Source organism: Scardinius erythrophthalmus (assembly GCF_964197995.2).
Source record: "Scardinius erythrophthalmus genome assembly, chromosome: 17".
Taxonomy (NCBI): Eukaryota; Metazoa; Chordata; class Actinopteri; order Cypriniformes; family Leuciscidae; genus Scardinius; species Scardinius erythrophthalmus.
Genome location: NC_138237.1, coordinates 40,203,499 through 40,218,268, shown reverse-complemented (window position 1 = coordinate 40,218,268; position 14,770 = coordinate 40,203,499). Strand labels below are relative to the sequence as shown.

At 44.3% G+C, this 14,770-nt stretch overlaps 1 pseudogene across 1 annotated transcript in view; it reads right to left on the bottom strand.

Annotated features, from left to right (window-relative positions):
- The window catches only part of LOC308706122 (NACHT, LRR and PYD domains-containing protein 3-like), a 38,089-nt pseudogene that overhangs the window by 4,725 nt on the left and 18,594 nt on the right, over window positions 1-14,770 (bottom strand). The window contains exon 4 of the transcript in view: window positions 12,770-12,943. The product of the transcript in view is annotated as an NACHT, LRR and PYD domains-containing protein 3-like (transcript). The remainder of the gene's footprint in view (window positions 1-12,769; window positions 12,944-14,770) is intronic.

Genomic DNA, 14,770 nt, shown 5'->3' with positions numbered 1-14,770 from the left:
TTCCCCATCAGTCTTTTGTTGTAGTCCTTAATAAAGCGATTCCTTTAAAAGAAAATATCTCGCTTTGCTATGAACTTTGTTCAACTTTGCAAATTTGCAGATGTTTTTAGAAAAGTGAAATCATAATCAACCACCCCTTTAACTCATGTTTGAAGTTAAAATATGTCACTTTTAAAAGAATTTAACCGACAGGCTCGTTTTTTTCCGTATGAGTGCAAAAAAAAAAATATATATATATTAATTTTTATCTTATATGCTTGTGTTATACATCAATCGATCCTGTTTAGTGTGTATTTTTTTTGTGTATGCTCATAATAAAAACAAAGTGTTGTGCTTTTTGCCAAATAAAGAAAAATAAACATGATGCGAGTTCTGCCTACTCTCCGTCAGTGAAGTCAATTCTGAAACGCGTCCGAAAATGAACTGTAACTCAGCGAATACTCAGTCAAACAGGCATACAGTCACACAGGCATGAAGCTTGAATTTTCTTCTTTTAAATGAAGTAATTTTTATAAAAAACAAATATTCACAGTTTATGTAATATGTATGCAAAGAGAGAGATGTCAGTCGTTCTCATCTCAGCTAATTAAGTTTTAATGTGCTCCGCCCACGGAGAGCGCGCGCTATTCAAACGCAAATGTGAGGCGATCCAGATGTGACCGAATGCTCTCTTTTCCATGTTGCCCACTTATGCAAATTAAGCTAGAGGTTCCCGCCGTCAATTTCCCTTTAAGTATTGGGACACGTCATTTCCGATTGGCCATAAATAACCTCTTTCAGCCGGTTAGGATACGCTGCTTCCTGTTGACTCGGGGGTTCCCTTTTCGCTCCCACGTGCGGGCATTTCGAGTGTGGTGTTACGCTAGCGGTTGCGTGCTTTTTACAATGGCGATTGTCTACGGTAAGCTTGTAATGCAGTGTCTTATGACAATTGTGGTTGGGTATTAATCTGACTTGTGGGTATGACGTTTAGTTTGTTGCAGGCATGTGTGAACTTATTTATGCGACACTGCGGAATCAAAGTGAGATCAAATAATCTGGTGGGCGGTTCGGTGCTTGACTGATTTCATCATCGGGTAAGTCTGGGTCGAGGGAGGTGATGGGCGCTGCGTGTTTGAGCATTTATTTTAAAAGGAGGTGCTTTATAGCTTGTTTCAGAGATATCCAGACCAGTTTATGTGACAGGATCAAAGCGAAACCAAACCATCTAAAAGTGGTTCGTTACGAGCGATTGACTGACTTCATTGTCTGGTAAGCTTTTTCCTGATTGGGTCGAGACATTAAGCATTTTCGTGGGTATTAACCATTGTGTTTCCCCTTTTAAGGTGTTTGAGATCTGTTGTGCAAATCTTTTGCCCTCGATTCAGAAGGCCTATTTAATGCGAGGAATCGCCGTTGTCCTACAGTCTATTTCTCCCTTGCCTGTTCACTTTGATTAATAGTTATGGTTTGTGTCTTATGATTGGAATGATGATGTTATAATTTGTTTTTTTGTTTTGTTTCTTTCTTTATTTGGAAATCATTTGTTAGTGGGAGCTATTGTTCCCAGGCGAGTGTTTGGGTTTATTAGTAATTTATTGTTTATATTAATTTCGAAATTATTTCTTTATTGTGGAAGTGTGTGTGTGTGTGCGTGCGTGTGTTTGAGTGTGTTTCTTTTGCTAGATGCTGGGGGCTCCAGCCAGGAATCCTCCTCCTTTTCTGTGGATTGGTGATGGTTTGAACACAGGGTGTGGTGTGCAGTGAGACGCACGGATTTTGTGTGCAGTGGTGTGAGTTGCCCCAGAGTGTGTGCGTGTGTAGCCAGGTATTACCTGCTCTTGAGTCCTCAGCCAAAGCTTCTGAATGTAGTGTCATTGTATGTCCTTGTGAGTGTTTGTTAAAACGACCATGTTTCCTTCCCTGATCACATAAATGATCAGTTGTTGTGGCATGCCTTGCCTGGCACGTCCAGTTGATTTTAAATGAGATTTTTATTGTTAATAAAGAATTATTGTGCATGATATTCACGTCTCTGCTCCTTCCTAATGCAACCAACTTGCGTGCCTTAAGATAAAGTGTATCAATTAGTCTCTGCGTGATGTCAGAGTGGCGTAGTCGGTTTTCTTAAAGCTGCCTGTTATTCTATTATAAAAAGCTGCAGCCTAACTCTTGCCACACAAACAAACCTGTGAAACGCCCACATCAGCTGGATAACACACACCGCGAGTTCACTTTCAGACTTATGTACTTTACGATGCTGTGAGGAATACTACTATCTTGATAATAATCCTGCAAAAATTTACCTCAGAAGTTCTGGAAGTATCATTTCGAGGAGCAAACGGATCCCGCTGAGGAATTAGGTCAGTTCTGTTTGCTTTGTTCTAATCTGGATGAATGAACGCACAGATGCGTGCTGTTGTGGAGCTACAGCTGGCAAAAATACTGTTTAAATATTGATCGCGTTTCTGTGTATGAATGAATGAACGAACGCACAGATGCGTGCTGTTGTGGAGCTACTACAGCTGGCAAAAATACTGTTTAAATATTGATCGCGTTTCTGTGTATGAATGAATGAACGAACGCACAGATGCGTGCTGTTGTGGAGCTACTACAGCTGGCAAAAATACTGTTTAAATATTGATCGCGTTTCTGTGTATGAATGAATGAACGAACGCACAGATGCGTGCTGTTGTGGAGCTACTACAGCTGGCAAAAATACTGTTTAAATATGAATTGCGTTTCTGTGTATGAATGAATGAATGAACGAACGAACGCACAGATGCGTGCTGTTGTGGAGCTACTACAGCTGGCAAAAATACTGTTTAAATAATATGAATCGCGTTTGAATGAATGAACGCAAAGATGCGTGCTGTTGTGGAGCTACTACAGCTGGCAAAAATACTGTTTAAATATGAATTGCGTTTCTGTGTATGAATGAATGAACGAACGAACGCAAAGATGCGCGCTGTTGTGGAGCTACTACAGCTGGCAAAAATACTGTTTTAATATGAATCGCGAATACAAAGAAAGATTACACTGGAAATATTGTTACAATTTTAAATGTTGTTGTAATTGTATAACCTTAATTGTATAATATATATATATAAGGATAGATGTAAACAAAATCTTAAAAGGTCATTATAAGCCTTCTCTTTAAATAATTTTATTATGCTTTATTAGTGACACATTTGGGAAGAGAATATATTCCAAATCTGAAAATACAGTATGAGAACAATTAACTGCACAATTACAAGAAATGTTTACCTTGGATATTGTACAATTTGCAAGCAAAATTTGTGGAAAAAAACAACAAACCAGTTATATATTGTCCTTGCATTTTTGTGGCTGAGTCACACACCTGAATGAAAGGCTCATTACGTATGCAGCCTCATTATGCAGGCCCCATTGACTCCACAGGTGTGAATCACGCCCACCCGCATATGGCCTTTCCAAACAAAAAGTGTTTTACAAGATTTAAATCAATGTATTGTGTTATGTGAATGATTAGGCAGGATGATTTTCACATAATTTTGAAGAAAAAATTCTAGGCAATATCATCCATTAGTCAAAAGTCTTATTTACATATATTTAGAATGTGTTTTATGGCCTTATTTCAGAAACTTTAGTTTTTTGTTTTTGAAAAAACCATGCATAAACATTATTCTATCAAAAATACAAACATGTACATGCAAGTTGTTCACATATTATGGTAGCCCTGTTTGTGCTAAATAGAGTGAATTTACACCTTTGCCATTAATATGTTTATAAGCAACTGAAAAAAGCACAAATGTCAGGGCATGTCAGAACATCTCAAGGACCCCAAAAACCCCTCAGACCCCAGAGGGTTAATGAAGTTTTCTTACAGCACACATTGTCAGTCTTTTACGCTTTTGTGTTAATTTTGTTTTACTGTTTTGTAATTTTCAATATTCACATTGAGAGGAATATGGAGGATGTTGATAGTTGTGTAACGGTACATGTATTCTTCCGGAACCGTATGGTACGGACGTCACGGTTCAGTGCATGCAGTCGAACAACAAATACATTCAGTCTGTCACGTTTAGTGTCTGTGTTCATGTTGTGTTTGCCTGTGGCAATGTGACAGAATGACAGACATCTTATGGATCTAGCAGCAGTAAAAATGGACTTTCCTGGCCATGACCTGACTGATCAGGTCATCAGGGTCCTCAGCATCACCTCCGCATCACCATCACCCCAGTGATGGCTCCAGCCCCTGACCAGCGTCCCGCCGAAACCACCACGGCAGAGAGATTGTCTCTGGCCAAGATGGCCGCCGCCACACCGGAGAGATCGTCTCGGGGAAAGATGGCCGCCACCACGCCTGAGAGTTCGTCTCCGGCCAAGATGGCCGCCCCCACGCTTGAGAGTTTGTCTCCGGTCAAGATGGTCTCCGCCACGCCTAAGAGATCGTCTCCAGCAAAGATGGCCGTCCCCACGCTTGAGAGTTCGTCTCCGGCCAAGATGGCCGCCGCCACGCCTGAGAGTTCGTCTCTGGCTAAGATGGCCAATGCTACGCATGATAGTTCGTCTCAGATCAAGATGGCCGCCGCCACGCCGGCAGAGCCCTCGGACAAAATGCCCACCGCCACGCCACCAGAACCATCTGACAACATGCCTGCCGCTGAGCCAGAGACTGTTCACGTTAGTCCTGCCGAGCCTGAGCTTCACATCAGTCCTGTCGAGCCTGAGTCTGTTCCTGAGTCTGAGCCGAAACCTGTTTCTGAGTCTAAGCCGTAACCTGTTCCTGAGTCTTCTCCTGTCCTTAAACCCATAGCACCACCCAATAACTTTTATTGGGTGGTGGAATCCGTTCTGGCCCCCTGAACGGGGGAATCCACCCTGGCCCCCTGAACGGTGGAATCTGCTCTGGCCCCCTGAACGGGGGAATCCACCCTGGCCCCCTGAACGGTGGAATCCACCCTGGCCCCCTGAACGGTGGAATCCGCTCTGGCCCCCTGAACGGGGGAATCCACCCTGGCCCCCTGAACGGTGGAATCCGCTCTGGCCCCCTGAACGGTGGAATCCACCCTGGCCCCCTGAACGGTGGAATCCGTTCTGGCCCCCTGAACGGGGGAATCCACCCTGGCCCCCTGAACGGTGGAATCTGCTCTGGCCCCCTGAACGGGGGAATCCACCCTGGCCCCCTGAACGGTGGAATCCACCCTGGCCCTCTGAACAGGGGAATCAGCTCTGGCCCCCTGAACGGGGGAATCCACCCTGGCCCCCTGAACGGGGGAATCCACCCTGGCCCCCTGAACGGTGGAATCCGCTCTGGCCCCCTGAACGGTGGAATCCGCTCTGGTCCCCTGAACTGTCGGCGTTTCCCTGGCCCCCTGAATTGTCAGCGCCTCCCTGGCTTCCTTAACTGTCGCCGCCTCCCTGGCTCCCTTAACTGTCGCCGCCTCCCTGGCACCCTGAACTGTGAAGTGTGAAGTCCTTGCGACGGGAGGACACACCTTCCGGGAGGGGGGCACACCCTTTGCCTGTTTGCCTGTAGCACACCCAGTTTGTTCATGTGTTTCATTGATGCTATCCCTGTCACCTGTTGTCTTGTTAATTAGTCATTATGAGTTCATTTGTCCCAGCTGTGTCTCATTTCCCTGATCTGTTCTGTGTATTTAACCCTCTGAGGTCGACAAACGCGCCGGCGCGTTTTGCTGGATTTTCTCCACATTGTAGCGCTATAAACTTAAATTTCTCCGTCATTTATGGTCATACAGAAAAAAGAAATATAAAAAAAGAATCTGTGATATTTCTACTTTTGTATGTGTCCACTTACAATCAAATCAAAACATTGTGCTTTTGTAAAATAAAGAAAATAAACAGGGTGTGCGTTCTGCCTCTCTGTCGCGGTGAACTTTTTTTTCTTGAGCACGTCTATAAACTGAAACAAAACTCAGCGAATACTTGTCACACATTTATGAGCCATACACCTTTATAAAAATATAAGTGTGTACTTTTAAATTATCGGATTCAAAACGAAAACAAATATTCTCTGTTTAAGTAATTTGTATAAAACCAACAAGATGTCCAGCTTCTCAAACGCTTCCTAATTATTTTTTAATTTACCACGCCCACTCGCGCAAAAGATATTCACATGCAAATCTCCACATGGAACGCGATCGCCCTCATTACCTCAACAACAAAAACCTTCACTTCACTTTTCGTCGAGTTTGAAAGACGTGCCTGAGCTTACATTGGATTTACATCAGAAGAAGAAGAACGCGATTTGAAGACAAGAAAGATAAGGTAAGAAATTCTTACATATTAGTTTGCTATTGTTGCATAAATTTCACATTGCAGTTGAACTGTTGCTAGATGGTGAATATTATAATATTTAGACCCGTGTTTACTGTTACTGTGTTTGTGGATATCTGCTCAAACGTAGATATGTATATGGTAACCATAATGTTTTATATTTGAGCGCGATCGCGTTTGAATGTATCTTATTTTGGATCGTGATCACGTTTGAATGTATCATATTTTGGATCGTGATCGCATTTGAATGTATCATATTTTGGATCGTGATCGCATTTGAATGTATCATATTTTGGATCGCGATCGTGTTTGAAAAGCAAACAGCTTCATGTTTTTACTATTATCTCATTTCATATGGAACACGAATGGAAACATTTGAAGTAACATGATAATCAATATATTTTTCTCTAGCTTAGTTGTTACTGAAATCTTTTGGAAGATTTATACTGTTATAGGTTAGGCTATTATTATTTTATCCAGCACTGCGCATAGCTTATGCCTACAAGGCACAACAAACCTGGTGTTCACTGTTCATTATTTCTTGTTGGAAACATTTGTGTGTGTGTGTGTGTGTGTGTGTGTATTCTGTGAATTTTAAAAAGCAATTTTAACCAGAAAAATCTAAAATTTATTCCCAAAATCGTGCAGGCCTTTCTCTTGATATCAGTATGTTCACTTTTTTTTTCAGGGCCCAGATGACACTGAGGACTGCTGAATTCAACATTCACATGAGTCTCTGTACATGGTAAAGTGAAAATCAAACACCTTGGAAATTAAAGGTATGTACAATGTTTTTAGGAATGGCACAAAGGTCTCTGTTTTTGGATCATTGTTTTCAATAAGAGCTTTTTGGCACTTGTTGTGTATCTTTGGACGATGCTGTGTTGTAAATAAATCCAAACAATTTAAAAGCCATTATTTTTTAAATCTCCTCATTTACAGTATTGTGCAAGGTTGCTCAGAATGATAGGGGCCTCCATCCATCCATCCATCTTCTACCGCTTATCCGGGGCCGGGTCGCGGGGGCAGCAGTCTAAGCAGGGATGCCCAGACTTCCCTCTCCCTCGACACTTCCTCCAGCTCTTCCGGGGGGACACCGAGGCGTTCCCAGGCCAGCCGGGAGACATAGTCTCTCCAGCGTGTCTTAGGTCTTCCCCGGGGTCTCCTCCCGGTGGGACATGCCCGGAACACCTTCCCAGGAAGGCGTCCAGGAGGCATCCGGAAAAGATGCCCGAGCCACCTCAACTGACCCCTCTCAATGTGGAGGAGCAGCGGCTCTACTCTGAGCTCCTCCCGAGTGACCGAGCTTCTCACCCTATCTCTAAGGTAGCGCCCAGCCACCCTGCGGAGAAAGCTCATTTCGGCCGCTTGTATCCGGGATCTTGTCCTTTCGGTCATGACCCAAAGCTCATGACCATAGGTGAGAGTAGGAACATAGATTGACTGGTAAATCGAGAGCTTCGCCTTGCGGCTCAGCTCCTTCTTCACCACGACAGACCGGTACAGCAACCGCATTACTGCAGAAGCTGCACCGATCCGTCTGTCAATCTCCCGTTCCATCCTTCCCTCACTCGTGAACAAGACCCCGAGATACTTGAACTCCTCCACTTGAGGCAGGAACTCTCCACCAACCTGAAGCGGGCAAGCCACCCTTTTCCGACTGAGGACCATGGCCTCGGATTTGGAGGTGCTGATTCTCATCCCAGCCGCTTCACACTCGGCTGCAAACCGTCCCAGTGCATGCTGGAGGTCCTGGTTTGATGAGACCAACACGACCACATCATCCGCAAAGAGCAGAGATGAAATCGTGTGGTCCCCAAACCTGACCCCCTCCGGCCCCTGGCTGCGCCTAGAAATTCTGTCCATAAAAATTATGAACAGAACCGGCGACAAAGGGCAGCCCTGCACGCACCGGGAACAAGTCTGACTTACTGCTGGCAATATGAACCAAGCTCCTACTCCGGTCGTACAGGGACCGGATAGCCCTTAGCAAAGGGCCCCGGACCCCATACTCCCAGAGCACCCTCCACAAGATGCCACGAGGGACACAGTCGAATGCCTTCTCCAAATCCACAAAACACATGTGGATTGGTTGGGCAAACTCCCATGAGCCCTCCAGCACCCTGTAGAGGGTATAGAGCTGGTCCAGTGTTCCACGACCGGGACGAAAACCACACTGTTCCTCCTGAATCCGAGATTCTACTATCGGCCGGATTCTCCTCTCCAGTACCCTGGCATAGACTTTCCCAGGGAGGCTGAGATAGGGGCCTGATAGCTCCTAATAGGGCCGTTAGGGGAGGTTCTTTGTCTTTCTCAGGTGAGAAAAGCTTACATATTAATGAGCTCTCGCATAGAGCTTTCTCACACAAAACACGTCGTAAAATTTTTAAATCAATATATTGTCTTATCTGAATGAGCAGTCAGGGTGATTTTCACATAGTTTTAGAGCAAATATTCTAGGCTAAGTGATACAATTTTCAAAAGTCTTGTGAAGAAATAATCAGTATGGGTTTCATGGCCTTATTTCAGTGAGAATTTTTTTTTGTATTTTCACAAACCACGCATAAATGTCATTATCTCAAAACTACAAACTTTTACATACATGCTGTTGATATATTATTGTAGCAGAGTTTGTGCTGAATACAGTGTAATTAGACTTTAGCCATGAAAATGTCACAAGAAACAGAAATAACCAGAAATGTCAGAGCATGTCAGAACACCTCCAGAGCCCAGAAAACAGCTCAGACCTCAGAGGGTTAAGCCCTGTGTTTCAGTCTGTTCATTGTCTGTCGTTGTTGTGTTATGTTTGGTTGTTCTGTTCCCGAGTCCTGTTCCCTAGTCTGAGTCTGTCTTTGTCAAGTTTTGAGTTTGTTTAAATAAAAGCTGCTGCAGGTAGATCCTGCATCCTTCCCTGCTTCAACCTGCAATGTGACACAAGCTGTGTCCCAATGTAAAGGCTGCATCCTCCGAAGGCCATATTTTAATGGCCGATTGGCCTTATTTGAACGCCGATTGCGTCACAGCGGCGCAACGAAGGATGTCCCAATTCAATTCTGCATCCTCCGAAGGCCGTATTTGAAGGCCGGTTGCGTCATCGCGGTGCGACGAAGGCTAAAGCGACGCCAAATGCACCCTTTGTTTCCCTGTGAAAGGAAGGATACATAAAAGGATCCTTGCGGCCTGATCCTACCCCATAAGTCCTCGCGCCAGTGACGACAGCATTTCGTAAAAAAAAATAATTATAATTGACGGCCGACAGTTCGGTGGTGGACGGAAAATTCACATTTAAATGTAAGTATTTTGTTTTCATTTACTCAAATAGCTAGTGAAACCTGAGTTAAAAGCCACAAGTTTTTCTTTCTTATAAACTTCATCTTAACTCCGTCACCATTGCGTGGCTTCATTTGTCAGGTGGCCTGAGGCAAAACTTGTGCTAATATTAGTTTAATAATTGTTTCAGGGAGCAAGGAGCAGACAGCTCATTTATTAAATTGCAATTAAAAAAATAAATAAACTAAATAAATTAAATTTTATTGTAATATTTGCACTAGTCTGTCTAACTTGTATAAATAAGAAATATCACTCACCCTATAAAGCCCACAACAATAAGAAAAGCAGTAGATGAGGCAATGGGGATTCACTTTTATATGTTTTTGTAGTGCTGTCATGCAAGCTATGTCTACAAAGGTTTTAACCAAATTTGAGTATTCATAAATATGATTTCTGAATATGAATATGATTTAAAAAATACTAAGTAAGAGAGTTGAGATCACATCCTTGCTGAAATGTATTGTGCTGTTGTTGTTAACAAGCCATGGTTAATTTGCTCTGCCTTAGGATTGCAAGTGTCCTGGGAGAGGTGAGGGTGTGAGTGGGAAACCCACTGTTGAAACTTAGCCCGGGTTTGTCCTCATGGATGAGGTCTTGGCCTGTTGACCTCAACTGGGGATGTCGTCGGACGGTGGAAGGAATACTTCGAGGATCTCCTCAATCCCACCGACACGTCTTCCATTGAGGAAGCAGAGGCTGAGGGCTCGGAGGTGGACTCATCCATCACCAAAGCTGAAGTCACTGAGGTAGTCAAGAAGCTCCTCGGTAGCAAGGCACCGGGGGTGGATGAGATCCGCCCTGAGTACCTCAAGTCTCTGGATGTTGTGGGGCTTTCTTGGCTGACACGCCTCTGCAACATCGCGTGGCAGTCGGGGACAGTACCTCTGGGCTGGCAGACCGGGGTGGTGGTCCCTCTTTTTAAGAAGGGGGACCGGAGGGTGTGTTCCAACTACTGGGGGATCACACTTCTCAGCCTCCCCGGGAAAGTCTATGCCAGGGTACTGGAGAGGAGAATACGGCTGATAGTAGAACCTCAGATTCAGGAAGAACAGTGTGGTTTCCGTCCCGGTCGTAGAACACTGGACCAGCTCTATACCCTCTCCAGGGTGCTGGAGGGTTCATGGGAGTTTGCCCAACCAATCCACATGTGCTTTGTGGATTTGGAGAAGACATTCGACTGTGTCCCTCGCGGAGTCCTGCAGAGGGTGCTGTGGGACTATGGGGTCCGGGGCCCTTTGCTAAGGGCTGTCCGGTCCCTGTACGACCAGAGCAGGAGCTTGGTTCGCATTGTCGGCAGTAAGTCAGACTTGTTCCCAGTGCATGTTGGACTCCGGCAGGGCTGCCCTTTGTCGCCGGTTCTGTTCATAATTTTTATGGACAGAATTTCTAGGCGCAGCCAGGGGCCGGAGGGTGTCAGGTTTGGGGACCACACGATTTCATCTCTGCTTTTTGCGGATGATGTTGTCGTGCTGACCCCATCAGACCAGGACATTCAGCATGCACTGGGACGGTTTGCAGCCGAGTGTGAAGCGGCTGGGATGAGAATCAGAACCTCCAAATCCGAGGCCATGGTTCTCAGTCGGAAAAGGGTGGTTTGCCCTCTTCAGTTTGGTGGAGAGTTCCTGCCTCAAGTGGAGGAGTTCAAGTATCTTGGGGTTTTGTTCACGAGTGAGGGAGGGATGGAACGGGAGATTGACAGATGGATCGGTGCAGCTTCTGCAGTAATGCGGTCAATGTACCGGTCTGTCATGGAGAAGAAAGAGCTGAGCCGCAAGGCGAAGCTCTCGATTTACCGGTCAATCTACGTTCCTACTCTCACGTATGGTCATGAGCTGTGGGTCATGACCGAAAGAACAAGATCCTGGATGGATACAGGCTGCCGAAATGAGCTTTCTCCGCAGGTTGGCTGGGCGATCCCTTAGAGATAGGGTGAGAAGCCCGGTCACTAGGGAGGAGCTCAGAGTAGAGCCGTTGCTCCTCCACATCGAGAGGGGCCAGCTGAGGTGGCTCGGGCATCTGTTCTGGATGCCTTCTGGAAGCCTTCCCGGGAAGGTGTTCCGGGCGCGTCCCACCGGAAGGAAACCCCGGGGAAGACCTAGGACACGCTGGAGGGACTATGTCTCCCGACTGGCCTGGGAACGCCTCGGTGTCCCCCTGGAAGAGCTGGAGGAAGTGTCTAGGGAGAGGGTAGTCTGGGTATCTCTGCTTAGACTGCTTCCCCCGCGACCCGGCCCCGGATAAGAAGAAGAAGATGGAAGGATGGATAAAATAAATTTTTAACATGTACTGTATTGTATAGTACATTTAAGTGCTCTAAGTGAAATCTGTTTTTTGAAAGAAAAAAAAAATTGTTCATGTGATGTCACCCTATCAATATTTCTTATCAGCGATTTTATAAAAGCTCTCTTTTATGGACATGGTTGATAAATGTCTGGGGAACACAATGAAGCTATTAATGTACCTTTTTCCCTAGGTTCTCCGCACCACCGACAGTATACAAGTATGTACCACTTGCAAAAAAACGCAACGCAATACATACCATTTGAGATACAGTAAGTGCATGGCTTTGAAGTGTCACATTTGTTATGTGCGGCTCAAGTTCGCAAAGATAAGATATTCCTTCCGCGGAAAATCTGTTTCTTTCATACAAGTATCATACAAGTAAGGGCATTTTGTCTGTCCCTAAAAACTCTTTCTCTAGGAAGTACGTGTCTAACAATTTGCGCTGAGATGTCCACAAGATTTGGAAAAAAAGGTGAAGCCATTGCAATTAAAGTGAGCTATTTTCATAGTACCTAAAACCCAGGGTTGGCACAAACTAATCTTAAACTTATCTGGCTAGCCACCTAAACCGGCTTCATTGTACAGGCCCCAGATCTGGACATTTAAGCTGTGTTTTATCTATGTATGGGCAGCAGTCGGCTATGAAGCACCTGCCGTTTTCTTTCGTTTTATTTATTTTAAAATTTCCGTTTACAGTTCACTGTTTCCCCCTTCTTCCCTTTGACTTGAACTTTGTTATATTTATATTAAAAAGCATTTTATATAGCAAATTAAAATAAAATACTTTTCTCCCCCCTGCTCTACCGAATCGTGACTTCAATACCGAGGTACGTACCGAACCATCATGTTTGTGTAACGTTGCATCCCTAATGTTGACACATTTATACAATCTTACCACAGTATCTCCAGTTTACAGTGAGGTGAGCAGAGTCCAGCAGAGAGCAGCTTCACTCCTTTGTCTCCTAGTTTATTGTCAGACAGACTCAGTTCTCTCAGGTGTGAGGAGTTTGATCTCAGCGCTGAAGCCAGAGCAGCACAACCTTCATCTGTCACACCACAATCATGCAACCTATAGAGAACAATGACAGTCTTCAGTCTCTTAGTTCAGGATCTACAGCTCAGAAAAGCAGAAACTTCACAATCAGAAAGATAAACTTAATCCACAGCATGAATGACAGGTCAAGTTTAAAGCATGATCTTTTTTTAAGTCTTTATAATTTCTCCAAGCATTGCACCGCTACTGTCCTCTGACTTCCACACACATAGAGATGTTTATTGTTCACCCGCTTTTCAGCATACTATTTTTTGAAATGGTATGGTTTGGGGTAAATTGTCAGTTATGCTCTGTTAAAATTGCCTGCCTTTTGGATTGTTTGCTTGTATGGATTTTTAAAGCCTTTTTTTTTAACATGATCTTCATCTTCCTATGCTTCCTACAACCTAAACATGACAAAAATATTAGTGATGGTAAACAAATAAAACTCATGAATAGAGGAAGTAAATAAATTCAGGTGCATACACACAACGACACACACACACTCACTTTCACACAATTATAGTAAATCTGTAGCCTACTACAGACCAACACTGTACTGTAGCCCAGATGGACAAGGCTTATAGTGGCAACACCAGGTAAGTGTTGCACAGCAAACCCAGACCCACTGCGAACCGCCTTGAAGAGATAGCCCCCACGGCTGGGTCCCTGAGTTCCACCTCGCTGCCCCACTGCGGGTACGCCTGCGGTCCCTTTGGTCCGGCTTACACGGCCTCTCAGAGCCTGGTTAGCACTCCCCAGCCTGTCTCGCTGACTCCTTCGGACCATCAGGCTCGGCTATGCGATTCACTTCGCCCGGCGTTCAGTTCAGAGGTGTCCAGTTCACTTCAGTGAAAGCTGTCGATGCTCATGTCTTGCGGGCGGAAATCACAGTCCTACTGGCACAATTTATTTTCTTTACGAAGATAAATATAAAGTTCCCACCTCAATAAAAAGCTGTGAGCGAGCACATACAGGCTTGTCTGCCTCATAATACAACATTAAAAAGCTATCTTTGTGAACAAACGTGTTGTCCTCGCCTTGTAGTGGCTTGGAATTCAAAGGGGAATCGGATATGCGTGTTTAGACGTAGGATATGTATCTGATTTAAAACCACATTTGAAAGTGGCTCAAATCGGATACGAAAAAAATCGGATCTCATGCGGATTTTTGTGTTTACACGTGGGCAACCAATTCCGATCTGTGTCAGATGTGAGTAAAAGATCGGATTTGTTGTGCCAGTGTAAACACAGCCTTAGTGAACACTGTACATTGTTCGGTACTAGCTTTAGAGCCCGTGCAGCAGGGCAACTGGGTGACCGTGAGACGCTATAGTCGCGGTACAAAACACAGCTCTTCCGTTCCGATTAAAACATCAAACAGGTTCTACCAGAAAGACTAGGGAGCAAAATGACGTAACAAAGCATAAATCTATTAACGGCCCAGCAAGCAAGTATTGTGATATAGGGCCCTATTTGAACCCTCTGGAGTCTGAGCGGTTTTCTGGGCCCTGGAGGTGTTCTGACATGCTCTGACATTTGTGCTTTTTTCAGTTATTTATAAACATGTTAATGGCAAAGATGTAAATTCACTCTATATAGCACAAACAGGGCTACCAAAATATGTGATCACCATGCATGTATATTTTTTAATTTTTAAGAGAATAATGTTTATGCGTGGTTATTGAAAAAAATAAAAATGAAAGTTGCTGAAATAAGACCACAAAACTCATAATAAATATGTGTCAATAAGACTTTTGACTAATGGACTTTTGACAGAATTCATTCGAGTTCTGGCTTCAAAATTGTGTGAAAATAGTCTTGCTTTATCGTTCACATAAAACAATACATTGATTTAAATTGA